Source organism: Mus caroli, chromosome 2 (assembly GCF_900094665.2).
Source record: "Mus caroli chromosome 2, CAROLI_EIJ_v1.1, whole genome shotgun sequence".
NCBI lineage: Eukaryota > Metazoa > Chordata > Mammalia > Rodentia > Muridae > Mus > Mus caroli.
The window spans coordinates 146,748,140-146,775,226 of record NC_034571.1 but is presented as its reverse complement, the minus strand read 5'-3'; the positions used below and the strand labels follow the sequence as shown (position 1 = coordinate 146,775,226).

General features: G+C 41.0%; 1 protein-coding gene across 8 annotated transcripts in view; it reads right to left on the bottom strand.

Moving 5' to 3' along the window:
- Positions 1-27,087, bottom strand: part of Raly (RALY heterogeneous nuclear ribonucleoprotein) — a 76,548-nt gene that overhangs the window by 30,106 nt on the left and 19,355 nt on the right. For 4 of the 8 annotated variants that reach the window (XM_029470188.1, XM_029470190.1, XM_021182726.2 and 1 more), the window contains exon 2: positions 16,025-16,107. The exons of 3 other annotated variants lie outside the window; for them this stretch is intronic. The gene's annotated coding sequence lies outside the window, so the exon portion shown is untranslated. Of the gene's footprint in view, positions 1-16,024; positions 16,108-19,096; positions 19,183-27,087 lie in introns of all 8 variants that reach the window. One more of the 8 variants, XM_029470187.1, reaches the window with a different exon arrangement.

The window sequence follows — 27,087 nt, the reverse complement described above, 5'->3', positions numbered from 1 at the left end:
ATATATATTCACTTATAAGTGGTTATTAGCAGTTAAGTAAATGATAACTGAGCTACAATTTGTAGACCTAGAGAGGTTAGGTAAAGAAGAGGGGTCTAGGGGCACACAAAGATCTCCCTGAGAAGAGAAAATAGATGTTACAGGTGGAGGGGAGATCAAGTGGAGTGGGGAGATGGAATGATGGGAGAGCGTGGAGAGAGATGGCTGGAATTGGGGAACATTTGGGGGTGAGGGGTAGTAGTGTGGAAACTCCCTGACTCTATAAAAGTGATCCTAATGAGGACTCCTAGTAATGGGAAATACAAGTCTCAACTGACTGACTATCTCTTATAGCCAGGCAAGGCTTCCAGTGACTGAACGGGGTTGAATTCAATTGAGTTGTTGGCCAAGGGGAAAATCCCCAAACAACTCAGGCTGTTAATGTTAAGACAATGGGTTACTCTCCAAAAATGCAGTGAGAGCCCATTGTTGAGGTTAACATCCACAGAACTCACTGAACATGGAAAAGTCAAGCCAGTGCCTACATGTAAACTTAACACCTAGTGTCTTCAGTGGGGGAAGGTACTCTAAGCTACTGAAAGGAAGTGTGAACCCCAACTCACCTACAAAATCTCTGGCCTACAATCTATCCCTGCCTGCAAACTATGCTAGGGCAATAGTGGCACAAAACTTGTGGTAGTTGCCAACCAATGTCTGATTTGACTTAAGACCTACTCCTCAAGAAGAAACCAATTCCTGACACTGCTTAGGTAACCAAGAACCAGAGACTGCATAGTCCAGAGACCTAGAGTAGAACAAAACACTGCGTGCCCCCACAAAGCAATAAAATGATGGATGCCTACTAATATTCTTCTATACTCAAAAGACCAGTGCCTTAGCCAGTCATCATCATAGAGACTTCCACCAAAGCAGATGGAAACAGATGCAGACCCATAGGAAGACATTCTTTAAAGAGAGTCTAAACTGGAAATCTCCATCAAATTTCTCCCCTCAGAGCTGAGGAAATCCCATAGAATAGGAAGCAGAAAGATTTTAAGAGTCAGAGGGATGGAGAATACTAAGAGAACAAGGGCCTCTGAATCAACTATGCAAGGCACAAATGAGCTCAGAGAGACTGAAGCAGCAAGCATGGGGCCTACACGGGCCTACAAGTCCTCTGCGTATATAACTATTAACTTATTTTTAAGGGAATGTTGACTGATTGCGTTGTTGCGTCTAACTCTGATATGAGTCTCGGCTTCACCTTACTATTTGGTTGTTATCTTAGAAGCCTGTGGGTAGAAAGGGTCTAATAGGGAAGAGTGGAGGGAGAAGCTATAGTCAGAATATATTGTGTAAGAAAAGTGGGGTTGTTTTGCTGTTGTTGTGTTTTTGGAAAAAAAGAATACAACATGTTTAAAACACCAAAATAGAAGCAGGAGGATGACCATGAATTCAAGGCCATCCTTGAATGAGACCATGTCTCTGAAACAAAAATAAAAGGAAACAAAAAACAAACTGTAAAGGGTTAATGGGAATGTACTGCTCTTCTTCCAAAAGACCCTCTTGTGGCTTTTAAGGCACTTACACACACACACACACACACACACACACACACACACACACACACACACACACACACACACACACACACACACACACACACACACACGTTACTGCACAGGTGTACATACAAAATTAAAAACAAATCAGATAAATCTTTGGAGAAAGGAAAAAAAGAAAACACTGAGCTAAAAACAATTATTGAGTTCCTATTATATCTACAGGGTGCCAGCATATGGCACCCATAAGTACACACTTTCCTCATGTGACACAGAAAGGAACAGGTTCAAGAGGCTCAGAGTCACAAGGCTGTAACCATTTATCTCCCAAATCTTATTTCTATTTGGGCTCTGCCATTAAGATCATTAAATGGTCACTAACCTTCCCTACACTCTCATAAATGTCAAGCTGAAACAGAAAATCTTTGCACTACTTGTCTCAGAGCCACTCTATAGCTCAAAGGCGGATAAAAAGTCAGAATATTAGAAAATTTCTGAAATGATAAATAAATATTGTTATCTTTACTTTCTTTTTTCTAAATTTGACATTCTTTTTTTTTTTTTTTTTGTTTTTTTTTTTGTTTTCCAAGACAGGGTTTCTCTGTGTAGCCCTGGCTGTCCTGGAGCTCACTTAGTAGACCAGGCTGGCCTCGAACTCATAAATTTGACATTCTTGCAGGGCTTCCCAGTCATGAGCCCATTAATACTTATTAAAATTTGACAGGATTTTAGATAATCAAGAAACATTAGTTTCTCTCGGTATTGATTACTCTTGAAGTTGTTTAGTAGTCACACTGAACAGCCAATCTCAGAAAGTCGGGAGTGAAAGCAGGTGAGTGAATGGAAGCCTGGCAAGAGGCTGATGCTGGCTGTGGGACCGATTCCTTAACCTCCTCCTGAGGATGTCTGGGAAGTAGGTTTAAAGTGTCGTTTGGGACAGCAGTTCAGGATCAGGGTCAGCTCAGGGTAACTATATGGCACTAGGAGAAGAGACAGGAGATGGAAGTGGGAGACTAGACAGGGGAAATAGACTGAAATACTTTTGCTTTGTTCTGAGATAGAGAATAGTTTAGAAGGGCATAGTTTAAAAAAAAAATTGAACACAACAGCAGCTGGTTATAGAGCTTTCAACATATCCTCTAGCTCTACCTGAGATCATACCCTCATGATCCAAAATGCTGAGATGGCCATCTGTTCTCCCATGCTTTTGGCAACTAAAGCCAAAACTATAGCAAAGCATGCTTGAATCCAGGCCCTGGCTGTGTTCTTAATGAAGAAACTATACCTAATCTCGGTTCTGCAATATAGAAGACAGTAGCACTGGTCGCGAGCCTTAACATTTCCCTATGTACTTCTCTAGAGAACAAATTCCTTATCATAGTAGTTATCCCTTTTTCTTTTGTCTTTCTCTCTGTGCATGTGTTCATGTGGGTATGAATGAATGTATGTATGTATACAAGTGGGTGTACACAGGTGAGCGTGGAAACCGGAAGTCGGTATCAGATGTCATTCTTCAGTAGCTGTCCACCTTGTTTCCTTTTTCAAACAGGGCATCTCATTGGCCTGGAGCTCACCAAGTTGGCCAATGAGTCAAAAGGATCTGCCTGTCTCTTACTTCCCTGGCACCGGGGTTTTAGGAGCATGACACCATATTCAGCTTTTATTTACTTATTTACTTACTTTTTTGAGATAGTCTCACTATGTGGCTTTGACTAACCTGGAGCTGTTATGTAGACCAGTCTGGCCTTGATTTCATAGAGATCTGCCACTCCCCACATTAAAAAAGGCATGATACCATATCCATCACGCTTCCCTCTCCCTCTCCCCCAACCCCACCTCCTCTCTTAGGTTGTGAATACAGGGTTTTCTGTGTAGCCCTGGCAATGCTAAAACTCACTCTACAGATCTGGCTGGCCTCAAATGGTGAGCTTTTCTTAACATTGGTTTTGGGAACTGAACTTGGGGTCCAAATGCTTACATGGCAAACACTTTACCAACTGAGTTATTTACTCAGACCACGTGTGGTCCTGCTAATCTCTAATACTGGGAAGCCTCTATGACTTCCCTCTTCTACCTGCCCCCCAGCCCCGTGCTTGCTTTATCACAGAATACTGGCACACAGAATGTGTGTTATTGTATTTTAGCAGCTGGAGAGATGGCTCAGTGGTTAAAAGACTAGTTGCTCTTCCAGAAGACCTGAGTTCAATTCTCAGCACCTATTCGGCAGCTCCCCCAACTGTCTAAAATTCCAATCCTAAGAAATCCAACTCTGTTGTTGGTCTCCTCAAGCACCATACAAGCAAAATGCCCACGTGCATAACAATAAGCAAAATAAATGTTATGTTTTATAACTGAATGACATTCTGAATCTAAATATTTAAAATGGGTTCTAGGTATATTCTTGATTCAAAGTCAGGCAATGTGCCTGGAATTTCACCACTAAGGTACTTGGTGATCTAAGAGCAAGTTCGAGTCATTCTTTGGACCCTCTGTAAATGAGCCATCACTTATGATCTAGAAGGTCCTTTTAATGTTGAAGGTGAGATTTAGACTCATAAAGTCCCAGGGATGATATTCTTCTCAAACCACCGGTATATTCCAAGGAATATAGGAGGTACAGCCAACACCACATAAAGCACATAGGACTCTGTCTGCTGTCAGCAGCATCGTAGTAGACTGTTGGTTTACTTAGTTCCTTCTGATAAACCGTCAAGAATAAACTGAAGGTAAGCAGCAGAGTATTTTAATGAGTCCAGGGCCTAATGAATCTTTTTCTTCCTATGTCAATTAGAATTTCAAAGCCAGGATCTCCAAGGACCAATTTATAGGGAACAGAGAGAAAGCCTTTCTTTCACCAGCAGCCGAGCCACCTGCCCTGCCCTTGTTATCTGTTAGATAATGTCCTGCTTACTCATGTAAGTCATTGCTGTGACAGAGCCTGACCTGGGGGGCTCTTCCCCCCCACCACCAAGATCTCTAGGGACTTAAATTGAGAAACAAAATGAGACCCAGAATTTCTTACGTAAGGGTGGTTAGAGAAGAGCTGACTTTACTGCCATCTCCTAGTCTTCCAAGAGGCAACACACAGAGATCAGCTTGCCTTAGCCTTTACTCAGTCAAGTTGTGTATAATGTTATAGTGTTTACCAAAAGTATTTAACCCCAATCTGTTACTTTATCTGTAACAAATGACAAACCAAGAAAGTCAAGTAAGGGAGGAAAAATGAATTTTGGTGTACGTTTTCAGTCCATGGCTAACTAGTTCCATTGCTACAAATGAGGCTGCTCCCCTTATGGCCCCCAGGAAGCATTAAGACAGACAAAAGGGGCAGACACACTGTTCAAAATCATGTCTTCAGTGACCGACAGCTTCCAACCAGACCTACTTCCTAAAAGCCCATTTAGTATAAACCTATCAGTGGATTTAACTCACAGAAGAAGTCATTACCTTCATGGTCTAAACACCGAATAGTGCTAACCAGCTAGGGAACCAAACCTTCAATTCACTGTGGAGGCAGGGAATGACCCACTATCACATCTTCATGTCTGAAAACTGTAACAATCTCAGAAGCCGTTACCAACAGTACTATTACCAGACATGAAAACTGATGTTCTTGAGAGGCAAAGAATTAACCTAGGAACAAAATTAGGAAGTTAACAGGTAGGGATCAGAACTTATATAATTCTGAATTTCTACCAAACTACACCAACCTTGTTTAAAACAAGACACCTGCAGATGATGTCCAAAGCATCAGAGATGGCCTCCAAGCAGCCTCAGCAACACTCGAACACTTGGCCAATTTGCTATCTCTTACGCAAGTACATGGAAAAGTGTGCATGTAACCCAAATCCTGCCCTAGACATCTCTTATTCAGTTGATTTGTGTGGTATTTCCAGTTGTGGATCTAACAGCTCAGCTTCCATGCACCTAGATAATCATTTCCTGTCCTGTTCTCTCCAAGTGGAACAATGCCAGCTGGGTTCCTACTGTTCAATCATCAGAAAATATATTGTGATGTACGAAGAAATAATCAAATCAAGTTTCCAAATGGCTGTGAGGTTGAATTTCAGGACACTGATGGGAAAAGCAGAAGTCAAGACATCTAATTTATATTGCAAAAGGAAGGAGAAGAATCAGAGCGACAACTGTACAATAGACAGATACAAGCAAAATCCTAACCTGGCTTCTATATGACTCATCTCTTGTGTGTTTATTATATTACAACACTGTTTGTAACTCCAACTTCAGGGGACCCAACACTCTCACACAAACATACCTGCAGGCAAAACACCAATGCACATAAAATAAAGATAATTTTTTTTTTAAAGTGGTAGCATTCTGGTGAGGAAGAATCTACCTGTGTTTAAAAAAACAAAAATTTGGGCAAGTAAGATAGCTGCAAGTGCCAAATTTGGGTTTCATCTCTAGAACCCATAAAAAGATTGAAGGAGAGAGCCCATTCCATGAAGCTGACCTCTGACCTCAACACACATCATGGCACAAACATACATACACTTTAGAACCTGACATACTCGTTGTATTATGAATTAAATTATGCACTGGCAGGAACATATATCCATAAGCCTACCCACCTCACAGGAACAAGATGCCAGAAGAGAAGAGAACCCTGATACCCAGCCCAGGTACAGATCAATCAAGTGTTACTGGTGCCACTTTGGCAACAACACAGTAACTAACATAAAGCCACACCTAGTTCAAAGAGCCTGGAGTAAGAGTTGTGGCTCCTGTCACCTATATACAGTGTTAATTTTAGGCAAAATCCTTTGCTGGGGCTCAGGTTTCACAACTGTAAAATGTGAATGCTGGTTAAGGTCTTTGTTGTTTTCCCAATAGTGTCCAGAACTCGGGCTTAAAGCAAATGCCTCAGGGACGGTCTTTTGGAAAGTTGGGGAGATAAACTACTGTGCTACTGCAAAGCTACAACAAAGAAAGCAGCTCTGCTGGGCTTTTTCTATAAATGGCTGTTTTGTAAATGTGTAATTGTATGATAAGGACCTTTGACTCTTAATATCCTAAAATTCCATGATCTTATGACAAATGGTAGTGAAAAATAAGAGACAAAAATATGCCCATCCTTTTTACTCCATTCCTGTAAGTATAGCATAACATGGGGTCCCATTAAGAAGTCTGTAGCAATTGGTACAACAAGAGTTCAAGGCCAGGCTCAGCTTTCTATGGAGTAGGAAGTCTAGACATGAAACTCCATCTTGTTTTTAGAAAGGAAAAAGGAGGGGAGGGAAGAGGACAGAAGGAAAGGGAGCAGGCAAGCAAACAAGCAAGCAACAGGAGCCCCTACCAGTAAAGTATGGATGAGTATGAAGTAGAACATGAAAACACAGGAGGTCTCAGAAAGCATAGAGACTAGGGGCTATTATAATAATAAGGTCCTGCCTCTTCTGAGACTAAACAGTGGATGGCCCAAACCTGGGGACAGAGCCCTCTCAGAGAAAGCTTAAACTCACTGGCTTCATGGTGACTAAGGATTGGGATGATGTCATTCAATAGCAGAGCCTTTCTTCACAGTACAGGCCTCTGGCGATTGACCACTCTGTAAACTCCAAGTGAAAACAGGTTTGAGGACCTGCCGAGATCCAAAACAATCTTATTCCAAAGTCCATTGCAGGTCTCAACCCCCCTCCCCCCCAAGGAGGCTCACTGAGCTTGATACTAAGCTTGATATACACAGACTCCCTTTTCCTTTCCCTGCTCTTCAGTGGTAGGCACACAAGGAGGACTTATATGCCTGGAATATTCCCCTCTCTCAACTTGGAAAATGACAGGTACATGTTTTACTAGACACTCTTTCATGTCAAAGATGGTCTTTTGATTCCTGGCTCTCTGAACCCGAATCTGGGTTCTGGATACAGCAGTTTGAGACAAGGTATAGCAGAGACCTGAGAAAATGACTAAGACATGAAGACAGTTCCAATTCTCAGCTACCCTATGCCCATCCTTTGTTGAGCACTTTTAAATACGCTACTCTTCCAGAAATGATGTGACCAGAGGACACTGAGGTAGCAAGGTTGTCGGGAAAGAGCTCAGTCTCTGAAGTCAGGAGGTCAGAGTTCAAAACGGAGCTGTTTTAGAAAGGATGTCTAAAACATTATTTTCTTCACTATAAAGCCTTAGCTTCCCCGGCTCTGGAAATATTGCTAATTTAATGAGTTACAAAGATTGGTTAGACAATCTATTTAAAATACCGACCACACACATACAGTAGACATATATTAAATACGACTCAAGAGGGAGAGGGAGTGGCACAGGAAAGCAGTAGGAAGTAAGAACAAAATAAAGTTACATATATATACATATATATATGTATATATATATGCTATGATGAAACCTGTTACTCATACTAAGCTAAAAAGTTAATAATAAAAGAAGACTAGAAAGATGGCTCAGTGGGTAAGTGTCTTAAGTTCAATCTCCAAGATCTGCATGATTAAAAAGAAAGAACCAACTCCCCAAAGTATTCTGACTTCCCTTTGTACTGTGACATGTAAGCAACTGTACTGGCTGGGTTTGTATGTCAACTTGACACAAGCTGGAGTCATCAGAGAGAAAGGAGCCTCCCTTGAGGAAATGCCTCCATGAGATCCAACTGTAAGGCATTTTCTCAATTAGTGAATAAGGAGGAGGGCCCATTGTGGGTGGTGCCATCTCTGGGCTGGTAGTCTTGGTTCTATAAGAAAGCAAGCTAAGCAAGCCAGGGGAAGCAAGCCAGTAAGTAACATCCCTCCATGGCCTCTGCATCAGCTCCTGCTTCCTGTTTGACTTCCAGTCCTAACTTCCTTTGGAGATGAACAGCAATGCGGAAATGTAAGCTACATAAACCCTTTCCTCCCCAACGTGCTTCTTGGTCATCATGTTTGTGCAGGAATAGAAACCCTAAGACGGCAACTTTGAGTCTTTTCTATCAAATACTATAAAACTCGGGTTTATGACAAGGAATTCAAGTCTTTTTGTCTCTCCTACCTTGTGAGACTTCATGCGAATGTTTTAATCCCATTCCCCATTAAAAGCATTATTTACATAAAGGTCCTGCTATATTTTTGGACTAAAGTGGTTAATTCCTCCTCCCCCTTTATTTCCTTTATACTTTTAAAAGTAGCCAATCTTTTTTTCAAATTTATTATGTGAGTATACTGTAGCTGTACAGATGTTTGTGAGCCTTCATGTGGTTGTTGGGAATTGAATTTTTAGGTCCTCTGCTGCTCAACCCCACTCAATCTGGTCGGCCCCTCTGGCTCCAGTCAAGGCTGCCAGCCCAGGCCCGAAGACTTACTTATTATTATACATAAGTATACATAAGTATACTGTAGCTGACTCAGATGCAGAAGAGGGCGTCAGATCTCATTACGGGTAGTTGTGAGCCACCATGTGGTTGCTGGGATTTGAACTCAGGACCTTCAGAAGAGCAGTCAGTGCTCTTACCCGCTGAGCCATCTCGCCAGCCCAAAAGTAGCCAATCTTAAGACTATAGGAGGCTGAACCCTAGGCTATGGAGAAAAGACACAGACCCTACCAGTGTCAGAATAGAAATCAAGTACACTTCCCATCTCTGTGTGCTTGCTTCTCTGCTTCTGTGAACAGTACACCCTCATGACGAAGAATAAAGCTTTGCCTTGCTCAGACTTTTATTGGAGCAATGGTCTCTTTCTTTGCAAACTTATTTCTAATAGCATGCATGCATCTATGCACATGAATTAGTTTTAAAATTCTTAAGTGGGAAAGGGCAAATTAGCAAAAGAAAACAATTATTTGATTTCTTTTTAATTGAATCATTGAAAATAATGATTCTGATTCCCATGATGACAGGTGGAGAGGACTCTGGGACAAACCCCAGCCAGCAGGTCAGAGGGTGGCACCATGGGAATGGGCTAATTAGACAATCTGCTGTGCTAGTCTAAGATCATCTGGATCTTGTACCACCAGCCAAAATAAACCAAACAGGAGTGTCTTTAAAGCACTTTTTTTCTAAAACAAGTACAGCTTATGTTATTGACACACACCACAGGAGACTTAAGAAGGCTGTTGATGAAGATGTTAGGAGAGCTGACATTTCTGTTCCAATCTTTGCTACAACATATATATGAATGCAAATGACCTTGGCTCTAGAGAATGAGACAGAAGAGATTTAGAATTTGGTCTGAGCAAGTGACTTACTTCACTTCTTGATCCTTAGTTTTTTCTTTCTTTATCTCAGTATTATTCCTCTACACGTCTACTCTATTATCAATATCCCCTCTTTCAGATAACAATATGGTTCTGAAAGATTAAGCTAATACTGACAGGAACTAGAATTCCGGTGAGTCTTTCTAGCCTATTCTACTGCATTATCTGTTATATGAAAATGGGCTGGATTAGAGAAAACAAGGCATTTCTATAGCTGGGAGAGGAAAAAAAAACCCAAAACAACATGTAAAGTGAATAAGTAAAAACAGACAGACAGACAAAAATAACAAAAGTTGGTTTCAAGAAGATTCTAAATATTCTAGAGCAAGACAAAGCCATTTTTTTTAATGTATACAGTTATTTTGCCCGAATGTAATGTCTATGCACCACTTATGCATCTAGTACCAGTGGAGGAGACCAAAGAGGGCCCGACACCTCTAAAAAGCATCCAGTGTCATCTCTTCAGCCCCTAAAGCACAGCTCTTGAAAACCCCTTCATGAGGCTGGGAAGATGATTCCATGGTCAGCAGCATTTGGTCACATCAGGCAGCTCACAACCAACTATAGCTCCAGCTCCAGGGAATCTCTTCTGGCCTCCAAGGGTTCCCACGAGGCATACACACACATACACATAAATTAAAAAAACAAAACCTTCTCACAAACAAAATCTCAACCAAGGGCAAAGGCCAGAATAGAAATACAACTTAGAACAAGGGAGGGGACCCTCAAGCTTCCCACCTTTGTTCCTTTTATAGTTGAGGAAACTGGGTTAGGAGTGAACTGCTTTTCTAAAGGTGGGCAGACTTAAGTTCAGAGCCTGAGTCACCGCTTTTTAAATCTAAGTATTTAAAACACAATTTGAGGATTTGTTTCGGTTACTGGCAGGTGGACACCACCTAACAGATACTAGGTCTCTTCCCTTCTTACTCTCTCTGCTCCCTTTTTCTTTTCTCTACCTATCGAGGAGCAACAACTTTTTTGGTTTCACACTGCACCAGTGTCAAGGAACAGAGAGAGCAGTTTACCTCAGGGCACACAGGAAGCAGAGAAAGGGGAATACAGCCCCAGGAATATACAGTCCAAAGATGAACCTCAGTAACCTGCTTCCTCCAGTAATCCATTAGCATCACAATAACCACAAGAAGATCTAACTTTGCAGATTAGGAAAACTGAAGTTAATCATACAGGAAATAAAGGTCAGAGCAAAGACTCAAATCTCAGTATAAATCTGGTTACTTTCTTTAAGCTCATGTTTCAAGTTTTGAAGAATATACTCAAAAACGAGAAACACTAACTCCAACAATTATGTCTTTAGCCTTTTGACTCTCCCTATGCATGCACTTTGTAAGGTAGCCCTTGAGAGGTTCAGCTAACGGTAGAAATGGAAGGGAATGGTGATAAAGGTAGAAGAATGGAAACTCAGAGAAGACAAAAATGCCAGGCCAAAAAGAAAAAAGGAAAAGGAAAGAAAGCAAGCTCAGAGGCTTTGCTTGCTCTCCCAGCCTCCTCTGAGGCAGCCAGAATCATGGCCCTGCACCACCAGGCCCAGCTCTTCCATCTCCGCTTTTGTGTTAATAGGGTCTTTTGTAATAGGTTTGCCCATTACCTTCACCTAAACCCCATTAGATAGATAAGTTCCCCATACTGTCTCTTGACAAATGATCTAAAATCAAAAACGAAACAAACAAACAAACAAAAACAAAACCTGTCTATCACAGTACTGAGTCTTGAACCTAAGATGGAGTGGCCTTGTGCCTTCTATCATTCACTCATTTTCTTTTTAAGAAACAATCTCTGGAAGTGTTCAGGCTGAGCTTTCATTTCTATTGCTAGAGCAGGTGCTGAACTTTTGGTCCTCGAGCTTCAGCCTCCAAAGTAACTGGGACTGTAGACCTGTGCCACCACACCTCGCTTTATCTCATAATCCTAGCACCACAGCTAACAACAGACTTTGGTTTCCTTAACTGTAGTTTCCAATTTCCTAACTTAGATCCTGATTTCTTGGCGGTATTCTTACGCTCAGAACTCCCTGTCACCACCAATGTTCCTAGCAGTGTCTCTTAATTGATCTGACCTACTGGGCCTCCTTACTTAACTATCTTCTCTGCCCACTGTTTCAGTGGGGGGAAAAAAATCTTTAACTTTAATGGAACTAAAGGGGGGGGGGACGCAGAAATCCACCACACATATACACATAGTAATAAAGAAATACAATTTAAAAACAATCTAAGCCTTAAGATAATCAATGATCTAGTCATAATAAAACCTCTCAATAAACCTGGGTAGGGGCAGTGTTTACAAAGGAATTTTCTTAGCTTAGTAAGTCACCCACAAACAGATGTTAATGGGTTTAGACTGTGTGCTACATCATAAATAAATGAGATCTAGAACGAGGTAAAGCTCTCATCAGTTCTCTGCACACCACACTACTAGAAAGAAGCACTAGCTGGTATGGCGGTCAGAGGGATTTAAAAAAAAACCAAAAACCAGACATTCTTCTGCCTATTTTATTCAAAACATTCTCATGTCCTCTTCTTTAAGACAAGTTCTCCACAGTCTAATGTACCCCTGCTTATTTCCTCTCTAGACACTAAAGACTGCCTTTGGTTTCTTCAAACACAGCCCACTCCTGTTTCAGGACTTCTGACTTGCTGAACTGAACTTTTTTCCCTTAAGATTTATTTATTTATTTAATGTATATGAGTACACTGTCACAATCTTCAGATACATCAAAAGAAGGCATCGGATCCCATTACAGATGGTTGTGAGCCATCATGTGGTTGCTGGGAATTGAGCTCAGGACCTCTGGAAGAGCAGTCAGTGCTCTTAACCACTGAGCCATCATCTCTCCAGCCCTGAACTGAACTCTTGTGCCTAGAATGTTATTTCAAAATATACAGATCTCGGGCTGGTGAGATGGCTCACCAGGTAAGAGCACCCGACTGCTCTTCCAAAGGTCCTTAGTTCAAATCCCAGCAACCACATGGTGGCTCACAACCATCCTTAACAAGATCTGACTCCCTCTTCTGGTGTGTCTGAAGACAGCTACAGTGTACTTACATGTAATAAATTAAAAATATATATATATATATACAGACCTCAATGCTTCAGCTTCTGCACCAACCTTATTGTTTTATACAGACCTTCTTTAATCATCGTCCCCCATATCCTACGTTATTTTTCTTCATATTTATTCATTTTTCTGCTTTCTTCTTCTAGAATGTAAACCACAGGATCAAACTATTTTATTCACTGCTAAAACACAAAACCAGAAACCATGCACCATACATAGAAAACACCAAAAAATACTAGGTAAATGAATAAAAAGTGTCTTTCAAAAAAAATCATATAGTAAAATGAATAAAAGGGAGCGCTATGGTCCAAAAAGCTGAAAAGAACAACAGTTTAGAAGCCCAAACCCAAGCAGAACAGAAAAGGTTTGGGTCTCTGCAGCCAGATCCCATTGTATTCCGAGCTTAGCTCTTCCAAGGAATGCCTTCATGCCCTCTCTAAGTCTGAGGAATTTATAAAACAAGAATATCAACAGAAACCTCTCAAATTGCTATGAAAATGAAACAAATTTATATAGATTTAGAATGTGCCTAGTAATATATCCCATAAACAACTAACGAGTTTTCTGATAAACTAAAACCACAGAACTTACCTAATTTCTCTAAGTTCCACCCCATCTTAGTGAAGCACACGGATGTTTGTAGGGCTGTTAGCCACCTTTGTATTCAATGCCTTCCAGTCTATTATTTTAAATTTATTATCATTTTTTTAAATTCTTTTTACTACTGTCAGCTTCCAGCTCTACCTCTAGCTGTTAATTAGTGTAGCATAGCTCCTCTTGCTGCTTTTAATTTTATCTGAAGGAATTTAAAAGCAAGATTGCTAAACTTTAATAACATGTTAAAAACAAGAATAAATTTTTAAGCACTGTGCAAGGACTTGGGGATGATGTTCTGCTTCAGTTTTTCAGCTGACGCTGGGAAGCTGTTAAATAAGCTAGTATACATATGCTTATATACTACACTTATTTACATGGAATCATTCACTTTCACACAAGGTTTCTCTGTGTAGCCCTGGCTGTCCCGGAACTCACTCTGTAGACCAGGCTGGCCTCAAACTCAGAGATCAGCCTGCCTCTGTCTTTTGACTGCTAGCTCAAAGGCATGAGCCACCACCAACTGGCTCAACAATTCATATTTTTAAGTGAAGTGAAATGTTTTCACAGGACAATAAGTTCTAAGATTGGCACACAAGCCATGGAAAGATCAAAATTGGTAGAACTTTAGATCACCAAGACAAAAGGTGTTAGTAAAAACCTGAAGATTCAGAGTGGGAAGAAAAACTAGAACTTGCCAACACTAAATTCAAGAGTACCATGTGGGCATTATATTCCTCTGTGCCCTCTCAAGTAGACAGAGGTAAAATACAAAATTACCTAAATCAATGGGGGGCCGGGGGGGGGGGGATACTGTCTAATGGAAAAACTGGAATGACCAGTAAGGTATACAACTTCAACACAAGTATGCTTTTTCACTAACAGCTGGGGTGAGAGTAGGTGGCTCTCCTACTTTAAGATCTACACTACAGCAGAGGCCTCACAGCCTGGGCACCTGAGTGCATTTAAACCTAATCCTACAGAACACATGATGCAAACTATAGCTGCCAGTGTTGCAGTTCTGTCATCTGAGCCCTGAAATCCATTTTCCCTATGATAAAATATTGTTCTGGGTAGGTCCTACAGAAGAAGGGGGACAGAAAGATAGGAGGAAGCTGGAAAGTTGGCTCAGCAGTTAAGAGCACTGACTGCTCTTCTGGAGATCCTGAGTTCAAATCCCAGCAGCCACATGGTGGCTCACAACCATCTGTAATGGGATCTGATGCCCTTTTCTGGTGTGTCTGAAAACAGCTACAGTGTACTTACATATAGTAGATAGATAGATAGATAGATAGATAGATAGATAGATAGATAGATAGACAGAGAGACAGACAGACAGGGGGAAGGTTTACAACAGAAATTCCCTAAGGAAAAGGATTTGGGGAATAGAGTGGCAAGCAGGTCTCATTTTGTCTCATTCCTGCTACTTACTGCTTCACAAAACTTAGATTTTTCCATTTGATTCTCTACATTATCACTGAATGGTTGCACACACAAAAGACAGATGGCAGGGGTTTGGGGATTTAACTTGGTAGCAGAGTGCTTGCTAAGTAAGCACAAAGCCTTGGGTTCAGTCCTCAGCACCAAACAAAAACAAAAACAACAAAAAAATAGTGGCCTGGGGGAACAGGGAGATACAACATTTTACTAACTGGACACAAGTTAAGAGATAATATTAAAAACTCAGGTCTAGCAATGTCAACTCAGCTGTCTAGGTCCCTAACTCCTGTCAGTCCAACTTCTAACATCCCTTCGGTTCCAGTCATAGATGGGTCACTTCCTGCATGAGTTGTTCCTATCTTGTACTTTTTGATCCCGTATTATAAATTCTACTGCTCACAACAGACCCCAATTCCTCTCCATACAGTATACTGGGCTCCTCAAATAACTTGAATTTCTGAGGAGGGCTGTCTTCTTAAATTTATAAACAAACAAGTAAGCAGCAGAATTCCATGGAAACTGGCAAGCAGCTCACGGAAAAATCTGACCCATCACAATGGTATTCACGGTGACTGATTCTAAGGTCAGCTTTATAGGTTCCTAGATTATTTGCACTGTCTGAATCTCAATTTCTTCATCTATAAAATGGAGTTGAGACCTAGCATAGTCTCAATGTGGTGACTTCCCTTCCTCTCTGATTACCCAATGCCCACTTCACACAGCTCTACTCAATCACTTTATCCTTACCACCTCTCAATGTCACATTCTACAGGACAGAGAAGACTTAAAGATTTCCTGATGCTAACATGGGGGTCACAGAAGAAACTGAAGTCAAGAAGATCCCCAACGGCTCTGAGAACACGTCAACAGAATTCATGAGAGGATACACATAGCTTCTAGATCCTGATACATACTCTTTCTCACAGCACTGGCAAGAGCAACAAGGAAAGAAGCCTTATTTCTGACAAAAGATCCCACACATTCTTAATGGCAACTGCAAGAAAGTGACCTCAATCCTCCTCCTAGGCCAGCAGGCCACCTAGGCTCATATCCAAACCTCTAAAATAATCCAACACCTAAAAATAATAGCCACCATAAGATATCAGTACAAAGGCTGAAAGGAACTTCTAAACTAATCATAGCCCAATGTTGCCCAGACTGCCCGGTTACCCTCACTCACCAGTACCAAGAATGAGTTTAGCCAGCTAGTTTGTCCTTTGAGTTACAGGGTCAGCAGCAGCTGTCTCTAGAAACAGGGCTCACCTGTAACAGGAAAAATAAAATAAAAATAAAAAAAGAGGTCTATCAAGGGTCTTACCCTCATACACTTTGAACCCTGGTTCAATACTGAATATATGATTTTCAGACCATGTTAAGTGTGAAGAAGAAAATTTAAACACAGTCATGAAATAAAAAACAAGGAGTAAGAGTAGAACCTATTTCAGATAAAATGGCCAGGGAAAGCCTTTCAAAGGATACCATGAGATCAGTGTGGTGAGAAACCATGGACTTTCTTTTTAAAAGAACAGCAGTAAGGACTCATTATATAAATCTTATTTGTTTTTTGAGACAAGGACCTCATGTAGCTCAGGCTGGCCTTCAACTCACCAGGTAACCAAGAATGGCCCTCAACTCTTGAGCCTCCTCCTTCCATTTCCCAAACTGAGGTTACAAACATGCACCACACCCAACCCTCGGTTTTTTTTTTTTTTTTTTTTGCTTGTTTGCAAAACCAGAGCTGGTGCTGTGAGTCTACTGTTACAGAAAAAGTTCACAAAGATATTAATGACTTTTCTGTAGCCATTTTCTATGACAAAAGCCACCTCAGGAGGCTGGAGAGATGGTTCAGCACTTGCTGCTTTCGCACAGGTTCAGCATTTAGTTCCCATAAAGCAGCTCACAGCCATCAGTAGTAACTCCAGTTCCAGGTGACCCCAATGCCCTCTTCTGACCTCTGCAATCACAAAGCACACACCTGACATGCAGACAGACAGACAGAGATACACATAAAATAAAAATATCTCTTTTTAAAAAGAAACATGCCGAGTGGTGGTACAGCACACAACTTTAATCACAGCAAGTAGACCTCTGTGAGTTCAAGGCCAGCTTGATCTACAGAACTAGTTCCAGGACAGCCAAGGCTGTTAAACAGTGAAACTCTGTTTCAAATCTACCACCACAACCAAAAAATAAAATAAAAATAAAAAAAGGAGGGGGTGGGGGGGAATACAGGGGACTGGAGAGATGGCTCAGAGGTTAAGAGCACTGGTTCTTGCAGAGGATCAAGGTTCAATTCCTAATACCCACATGGTGACAGACAATAATCCTTAACTCCAGTCTATAAAGCCCTCTTCTGACCTAAGCACACACACACACAGTGCACGACATGCATGCAAGCAAAACATTCTCACACATAAAATAAGTAAATCTTGGGGAGGGGGAGCGAGTTGAGGGGGAGAAGGTAAATGGATGGACGGACAGACAGGGGATACAGAACTGGCAGAATGGTTCAATGGATAAAGGCACTTTATGAGTTCAATCCACAGGACCCCAAAAACAGGACTCACCAATTGAGCAACACCAAGAGGGTTGTCCTCTGACCAACACACACACTTGTACACACACAATTAAATTAATAAGAAAATATTAGAAATAAGGAGAGACAGAGTCCGCCATGGAGAGGGACGAGAGAGAGCATAACAGCACATTGGTCAGGAAGCAGAGGACAGACAGGAAACAGGCACAAGGTCTTCCCATAGTAACCTACTTCCTCTAGGGAGGCTCCATCTCCAAAAGTATACACACCCTTCCAAAATAGCACAACCAGCTACGGAACAAAGAATTCATACACATGAACTTACAGGTGACATTTTACTTTCAAACCACAATATGAGGCTTTTACCATACTGGACCACAATCTTTTTTCCCCACTACTTATTTATGTGGGTGTGGAGGTATCCTACACATGAGCATGCTATGGTACATATGTGGAGGTCAGAGGACAATTTGCAGGTGTCAGTTCTTTCCTCCCACTATGTGGGCACCAGGTATTAAACTCAGGTTATCACACTTGGCAGTTAAGTTCCTTTACCCAATGAATCATCTTACTGCTCCCCCCACCTTTAATTAAAGATTGATTTTATTTGAGAGACAGAGAGATGGTTCAGTGGTTAAGAGTACTTGCTATTCTTCTAGAGGACCCATTTGGTTCCTAACACCCACATCAGACATTTCATAAACAGTTGTCAAGTGTGGCTCCGGCTCTCTTCTGGCCTCTGTGGGAACCTGCCACACATAGGGTATTCACTTACACAAACTGCCAGACACACATGATCAAAAATAAGAAAAATCTTAACACGGACACACAAAAATAAGAATCATGAAGGATTATGATGTATTTTTATTTATGTGTTTCTGTGTGGGTTTATATGAATGAATGTCAAATATGTTCAGGCACCATGGAGGCCAGAGAGTATCCGATCCCCTGGAGCAGCTGCTAGAAGCAGTTGTGAGCCACTGGATATGGATGTTAGGGACCTCACTGTGTTACTCTGACTAGAAGAGCAGCAAGTGCTCTCAGTCACTTAATCACTAAGCCAATTCTCCAGTCCCAAAATTACATTCTAGAGGTTGAGGCTATTAACAAGTAGGCTTGCCCTGAAATGAAATATCTGACTTATACACTGATATGGAGACCTTTCTGAGAACCAGCATTTACTGGGACCTGGGTATATATCCTGTCTTAATTTCTGGGAAGCACATTACTATGGCCCAATTAACTGCAAGTTAGACTGAAGAGAATTGCCCTTCCCTTAGACTATGTTATTATTTTAGAATATTCCATCTAAAAACAGGAAACAGATTTACAAAAGTATAAGGAAACCAGGAATCTATACTTAGAAGCAAAAGAAAATAAATCAGGAATATAAAATAATGGGAACAACAGAAGCTGAACAGTAAAGATGAGGTAATCAAACAAAAGGCTCAGTGAGTTAAAAAGGGAATACTTTAAGGGGTAGAAGACTATAAATTTAAGAATCAATCATTTTCTGTATTAGTAAACAAATGCTTAAATAGTATATCTTTATAGAACTCTTAGTTGTTTACAGTAAATGACTCCCAAAAGCTACCTCAACGGTGGTACTCAAGTGGTATCTTCCTCAGGGAAGGGAAAGAAAAAAAAAAGACTGGGTTTCCTTGGCCTTTGGAGTAGCAACTAAGACAGGAGAGAGCAGCCACAGAAGATACTCACTAGCTCCAAACTCCCTCCAGCAATGCTCGCCAGCAGAGGGCCTCCTCCAACCCACATTGCTACAATCAGTGCTTCTGGGCTTCCAACTGCTCACACACAGAGAATCAAAGATTAGCACTCAGCAAACAGCCAATGTCCATAGCCAAACTTGCATATGTATTTACTAGTTCTGTTCCAGCTGTCTCTAACCTCCCACTTTCAAAGCTGTCTCAACCTTTCTATGAATCTTGCTTTTCTTTTTTTTTTTTTTTTTTTTTTTTTTTTTTTTGGTTTTTCGAGACAGGGTTTCTCTGTGTAGCCCTGGCTGTCCTGGCACTCACTTTGTAGACCAGGCTGGCCTCGAACTCAGAAATCCGCCTGCCTCTGCCTCCCGAGTGCTGGGATTAAAGGCGTGTGCCACCACGCCCGGCTGAATCTTGCTTTTCTTATTAGCCTTGAAACAACTACAGTCTTGTAGTTCTTACAAGACTCCTCCCACTCACAAAGATATCTTACCTTGACTAAAAAAAAATTAATCAAAATGTTGTGTTGCTTCAAGACCTCATAACATAAATATGTAGCCAGATCACAAAGTGTTCCAGCAAAATTCTACCCTATTCCCTAATAAGGCAGGTGTCAGAGAGCCTGGCACATTACAGAAACCCTGGTGGGTAGCAGGCAATTTAAGGACAGACAATAAGAACATAATATATACCACAAAAATTGAAATTCAATCCAGGCAGTCTCCAGCCTGCCTGGAGGAATGTCCGAAGAATACAACAGATGTGCAAATTCTTGTCTTTGCATATTCTGGGAACTGAAAGCATTTCTCCTTTCTCAGCCGAAGCTGTCTCCAGTTTTCCCCTCCTCCTTCCCTAAGAACCAACCCGCAGAAATTATCAAGGGAGGCACAAGTAATTACTGTTTTCTTTTCTCCATGCTAATGAGACAGTTGGATAGTTCCCCTTCCCCCTCTAGAGCTAGGAGAATCTAAGGCTTTATAATCAGAAATCAACACACCAAAGCACATGCCAAACAGTGGTCTGTACAGTTGAGACTATACAGAAGATGGCTTTCCTATCCCTGATGAGAGCTGCACTGAAAGACTGTCCCACCTGATGGAGGTCAGACCAGAGCTAGTAGGGCATCCGTCTAAAACCAGAGCAAAGTCAATGGCAACACCACACTGAGCCTCCGTATTGCCAACCAGTGTGCTTTTCACATTATCCAGACTTCCCGCAATATACAATCAGTATGGAGTTCCCTCAGTGCTGAAGCTGGGACTGTTGGTTTCAAGTTCATGTCAGTTTTGAGCCAGCAAGAACAACTACCCACTCTGGAAGCAGTTTTGCTGAACTCTAGGAACTGCTGGATCTAACTCCCGGGATTGGTTCCACTCCAGTAACTGAGTTCTGCCTATTCCTAGACTCTAGCTATGAAGAATAGCTACAGATTGCTGCAATCTTCACAGTCAAAGGTGGTGGTGAATTTCAAGCACAGGAAGGTGCTGGCATAAACTAATAGTCTACATTGAAAGGGGGAGGGAAACTGAGGAAAAGGTTAAAAGGAAAAAGGATGTGATTTGTCACTGGCCCCTTGAAAAGAAATCCCAAGTCTCCCAAAGTGCCCATCTGTATACTTTTATAAGAACCAAAGATATAAAATGAATTGGGTGATGTCAAACTGAAGGCAGGAGGGAGTCTGGAATCCACCAGATCTTCCCCACCATGATGGACTGTAACCTAAAACCATGAGCCAAAATATACCCATACTTCCTTAAGTTACTTTCTGTCAGCTATTTGGTGACAGCAACAAAAAAAAAAGCACGGGGAGGGGTGGGAGCCGCTGGTGATAGCTGGAGAGATGTCTCAGCAGTTAAGATATTTTCCAGAGGACCAGAGTTTCAGTTCCCAATACCCAAAATGAGCAGCTCATAGCCACCCATTACCACGACTCCAAGAGATCCAACACCCTCTTCTAGCCTCTGTAGGTACTCACATGCATATGTACGTGCAGATACATAGACATACACACATAAATAATAAAAAAAAATCTTTAAAAAAAAACCAGCACCCCAAAATAGGACCACTGCTGCATTAAACCTGACTCATGTGGTTTGCAGGAGTTTGGGAAAGATTTGCAGTAGGCATATGGAAAAAGAACTGAAGACTAAAAAAGAACTAGAATGGTATAAATGGAGTTTACTGGGTCATTGTGGAGAGCCATCCTAAAGAGAGTGCCAAAGACTGGAAAGACAAAAAAAAATGCAAATAGGAAAGACTGGAAGCCTAGCAGAACGGTCAGTAGACATAGCATTTGCTTGTTATACAAGCCTGATAACTCAAGTTCAAGTCCCCAGAACCCACACAAAAGTTGAAATAGGAACCAACTGCACAAAGCTGACTTTCACCTCCACACTTGCACCATGAACATTGTGTGTCCCCCCTACCATTGTTCATTCAATTAATAAATATATGTGCTTTACTATTTTAAATTTTTTATTTTGATTTACAAATTCAGGGTAGATACAACTGCAGGAACAGGAGGCAATAGTCACACTACATAATCAGGTGGCAAGGTTGAGATGGATACTTGCTTTTTCCTTATTTAGTCTGGGTCCCTACCCTATGAAACAATGCTATCTACCCACATCCTTCCTTGCTGATGTCCTTCTGAAAACACCTTCATAAACACCCAGAGCCTCTAAATCCCAAACTGACAATGAAGATTTTAACTATCAGTATCAGGAATGAACTAGAAACCATTAATGCTTCGTTCTAGTAAAGCACCTGACTGCACTCTGTCAAGTCCTAGAAACATGAGCATGTGAATTCAAAGGGACTAGACTGATTTGGTAGAAGATATTTCATGACACTGATACACTCAGGCTATAGTATGGTTACTGCTTGTTACATTTACCTAGGTTTACAGTGAGAGAAATCAAGTAAAGCAGAAAGATAGAAAAGGAGAAAAGGAGCTTGAATCTGGTCAAAGTGGGGGAAGGGTAGATGTGGGCAACGTGACTGTAAATTGTTGAAAATATTAGCACTGCTAAAGAGAAACCTTATGCTCTGCACTGGAACAATAAACAAGGACACAGCCTATTGAAAAGTCCAGACAATCCTGCTCCACAGTGTCTGTCACTTAGGAAGATGGTTTCTGCCCGTCAAGAACAGAAGCAGCAGTCGTAATCCAAGAGGACCAAGTTACATCTCAAGCTGGAAGAACGTGCTGCCACCTACTGGTGCTGGTTTACAAATACGCAAACTGCAAACTCAAGTCAAGCAGAACACAAATCATTACCCAACATTAAACATAGAGTTGCAAGGTTTGGTGTTTGTCCTACGAAGTTTTAGTCTTACTTTGGGCCTAATCGTTGCTTGCATATCCTTGAAATCTATACCTTTAATATGGAAATACTTTGTTCCCTTTGTGACACTGTATACTGGAAGTATATAACTTTGCTTTTACAACTACAAATATGTGTTTCTCATGGCTCAGGTGAGACTTTGGACTTACAAGGTTTTTTGAAGTTATACAGAATACATTTTTTCATTTTTAAATGTAAAAAAAAAAATCCTCACCTTGATCCTCCTCAACTTATGTAACTGTTTTGGCAGCTGAAACCGTCAGCAGGTGAAGACTAACTCAAAAGAGGGTCACTAATGTGGGCCTTAAGATTTGGTTATTTACTCTCTTACTCTTACAGTCATGCCTTTCTATGATGGGAGTATACCTTGAAATGTTAGCAAAATAGACTTTTCCTACCTAGAACTGCTCCTTTTTCAGGTGAGCTTTTGTACTATGATAAAACATTCTGATTAAAAGCAACCCAGGAGAGGGAAGGACTTAATGTGGTTATACTTTCAGGTCACAATTCATTGAGGTATTCAGGGCCAGAACCATAGAGAAACATTGTTTGCTGCGTCATATTTAACTAACATTCTTATTCAGGACCAGGTCACCTAATGATGGTGTGCTCGTCGTGGGCTGATCCTTACTGTATCAATTAGTAATGCAATGCAATCTACCACAAACATGCCTACACGCCAAAGTGACAGGCAGTTCTCCAACTGAGGCTCTCCTGTCAGATGCCTACTTTGACAACTGATGCTAACGTTACAAATGTCAATTAGTGCCTATATTAGTTTCTGATTAGGAATAAATCCAGCCTTTGGTTTTTGGCAATTAAAGGGTACAAACAACTTCAATCTGGCTACAACAAATGTCAGAAGTAATGAAGAAAAAGGGTATGGGGCATTTTGGAATTATTATGAACCCTTCCCCTATACGTCCAGACATTTTCAGTCACCAAACCCTCTCTCTACCTAACTTCTTTTAAGACAGGGTTTCACTCTGTAGCCCTGACTGGCCTGGAACAACTCAAAAAGATCCACCTTCCTCTGCCTCCCAAGTGCTGGATTAAATGTTGGACTAACACCACATCCCAACATCCCTAACTCAAACCATTTTCTAGGACATATGTCTTTCCAACTGAAGGATCTTCAAACTTAAAAATTCCGTAAGATGGGCTGGAGAGATGACTCAGTGGTTAAAAGAGCACTAACTGCTCTTCCAGAGGTCCTGAGTTCAATTCCCAGCAACCACATGGTGGCTCACAGCCATCTATAATGGGATTGCATGACCTCTTCTGGTGTGTCTGAAAGAGTGACAGTGTGTACTCATATAAAATCAATAAATAAACCTTTAATAAAAACAAATTTCGATAAGAAAGAATCAGCCTGATGATAAGGCTTACTACATTATATCCGCAGTCATCTGAGCCTTTAGGCAGTTAGATGGCTGGCCCAAGGTTACCAGCTAGCTAAAGCACATCAGCATCTTCCCATTTATCAAATGTCTTTCTAACTATGATGCTGATATTCCAACAAACTTAAGAGACATATAGGACAAGTTTTATCTGTTAAATCATGTTAACTTCTTTTAATATTGCCAATCTATTTCAGGCTAAAGTTCTAACATTTTCTTCTTACAAAATCTATATAAATAACTAACTCAAATATCAGCCAACCTTATCTCTTACCTTTCCTTTTTTTTTTTTTTTTTTTTTGACACAGTTTGTGTAGCTCTGGCTGTGCTGAAACTCATTCAGTAGAGTAGGCTAGCCTCAAATTCAGAGATCCATCTGCCTCTCTGCCTCTCTCACAAGTCACCAGTGCCTGGCTCAGCCAGCCTTTTCTGTGTAGTGCTGGATAGCTAAAATTTTAGGTTTTGTGGGGTATAGCAGAAATCCCTGTAATATTCAGCATATCACTGTAATGCAAAAGCAATCACAGATAAACAAGTTCTTTGGGTATATAACTGTTTAACAGCCCATGATCATAGCTTACTGACATTTATTCTAATAATAGTCTACTGCCTCCAATTACTTCTACCAGAGAACACATCATATAGACTGCTATTTGAGCTCTGTATCTTTTCAATGGATTCAATTCTTCTTGCCTACTGAGTAAAGTTTAAGCTCTACCCTCATCATCTACCACATTCTTTCCCTGTACACTACTCCAATCACAAATGACAGTCATCACATAATAGCTCCTAACTTTGGCCAAACTATTTCCTAATACCTAGAGTGCCTTTCTCCATTCCCCTGCTATTCCCTATTCAAGAATAAATGAAAAGAGCTGTGGTAAACCTTTGTGGATGATCAGTGGAAAGTTAATTTTCACACTTTTCTTGACCAGCCTCTTCTCCAGATAAATCTGTCCCGCATATCATCCACATGTTGAGTATTACAATCAACTTTTCATAAGCCTACCTGTCTTAAGTTACTAGGTGCTCTTGAAAGTAGAACCTGTATCTGAAATATCTATGTACCTCATTTCAGTACCTCGTATATTACAGCACTCAAACTTTCTAACACTGAGTAAGGTTTATTCTGCCCTGCATAATTTTTTCATATACAAACAGCTCAGCTCTTCTTTACCTGTCATTGCCTCACCACAATTTTACTGTTCTCAGGAACAGGGACTATATCTTATTCAACTATATCTCTAACTATTAGCATAAAAAGTAGCAGCCAGTGTCTATTTAACAGGCTTCTCTGATTCTAGACTTCCTGACTCAGTAGTATCAATTGTTTCTTTAGTTGGCTTAATAGGTTTTGTCCTCGTCCTCACCCTAAAATGAGCCTCACCTTTTCTGAGGCTAGACAGGTTAACTAATTAAGACGACACACCCATTGATATTTTACAAAGTTAGAGAAATTGGAACTATGTGAAGAGACTTGTTTTCAGATTCTTGTTACTAACCTCAAATTATGACTGTTCTTTGTTTGTTCTGAAGTAGGACTTGATTAGCTTTGAATTCCTGATGATCTTCTTGCCATCAGCCTCCAGAGGGTAAGATTCACAGGCTCACCACCACAGGTGCTAAACCACCACAGGTCTACACCAGCCATAAACTTAGCCTAGAGCAAGATCTAACCCTAGATCAACAGTCTTCTAACTAGTGCCATTTCTTTGGTCTTCAAAGCAGAGAATTTCACTCAAAACCTTAAGCCCAATTTCAACTTAAGAAAAAACAAAAACAGATATATATGTATGGTAACAATCATCTTGATCACCATCTCAGGGCACACAACCAGAGGTTATGTCCACGGTAAGCCTGGAGCCCACCACTGCAGCTACCCTAGCTTGGTAAATCTGTGGAACCAAAGACTAAGCTGCTGATGAGAAAAAGCAAAAGAATTTTGTCTAAGCTCAGAACAGAACATTTCATCTGGGTAACTGAGCCTGCCACAGGCCTGGGGTTCCTACTATATCTGCCATTTCAGGATTACAGCTGTCAAGTTTTAATTAGGGTAATTAGAGTTAAAAATGTAATTTCATTTCAGAGGTATTTTGAACAGATTCCATTAATTTCTTTTATAAAAAGCACAGAGAGGAGGGGCTGACTATATGGAATGAACGGAATTCTGCCAGAAAAAACAATCAATTTGCCCAGGCCTAAATTTTCAAATCACTGCCAAGAACTCAGCACCTCTGGCAGGCTTGGCCCAAAAGACTGCTGGGTTTTCAGCTTTCCTTCCTCCTTCCCACTACAGAATTCTAGAAACTTCAATTGGTACCTGCTAATAAATCTAACTGTTCCTCTACCTGGAGATGCCTTACATCACTGTCACCCAATAGCTAACAACTGAAATGTGGCAAAGGGCAAGGGCTCATCTGATCTGCTCTATGTTAAGAACTGCTCCAAGGTCCACTCCACCCTGGGTTCTTGAACACATCTTTATGCTTTTGTCTGTGCTGGCCCCTTGGTCTGGGGTGCCTTTCCCTACTTTAACTCTTACTTTCCCTTCAAATCACAGGTAAAGCCTGTAGTGCACACCTTTAATACCAGCATCCAGGAGGCAGAGGCAAGCAGATCTCTGTGATCAGAGTTCAAAGCCAGCCTGGTATACAAAGAGTTCAAAAAAGAAAACAAACAAACAAACAAACATACAGGGAAGAGCCAAGTATGGTAGGTAGCATACCCTTGTAATTCCAGGACTCAGGAATTACAGCAAAAGGATTAAGAGTTTGAGGTCAGCCTGGACTACATGAGACAACCTCCAAAAAATAAAAAAGTACATACAATCTACTATGGTTAGGATCCTTCCCTGAATGATGCTAGATTATGAAGTTATCTAGGATTTTTAGTACTACCAAAAGTTCTAATATATAGGCAACAATCTTCAAATATTTATTAAATGACCAACAATAGGAAGAATTGGGTCTGACACAACACAGGCAGCTAAACAAGTTAAGCCTTCAGGTTCTCAACATTTAGAAATATCCAGGAAGAGTCCTTTTCTCCTCCTTCAACAGGCCATCACTCTGAAGGCCCTACCAACGATCCCAAAAGACTTCACTTCTATTAGAGCCTGCTCATTCCTTAGAGACCTTAAAAAGGAAACAAGAGGGGCTGGTGAGATGGCTCAGTGGGTAAGAGCACCCGACTGCTCTTCCGAAGGTCCAGAGTTCAAATCCCAGCAACCACATGGTGGCTCA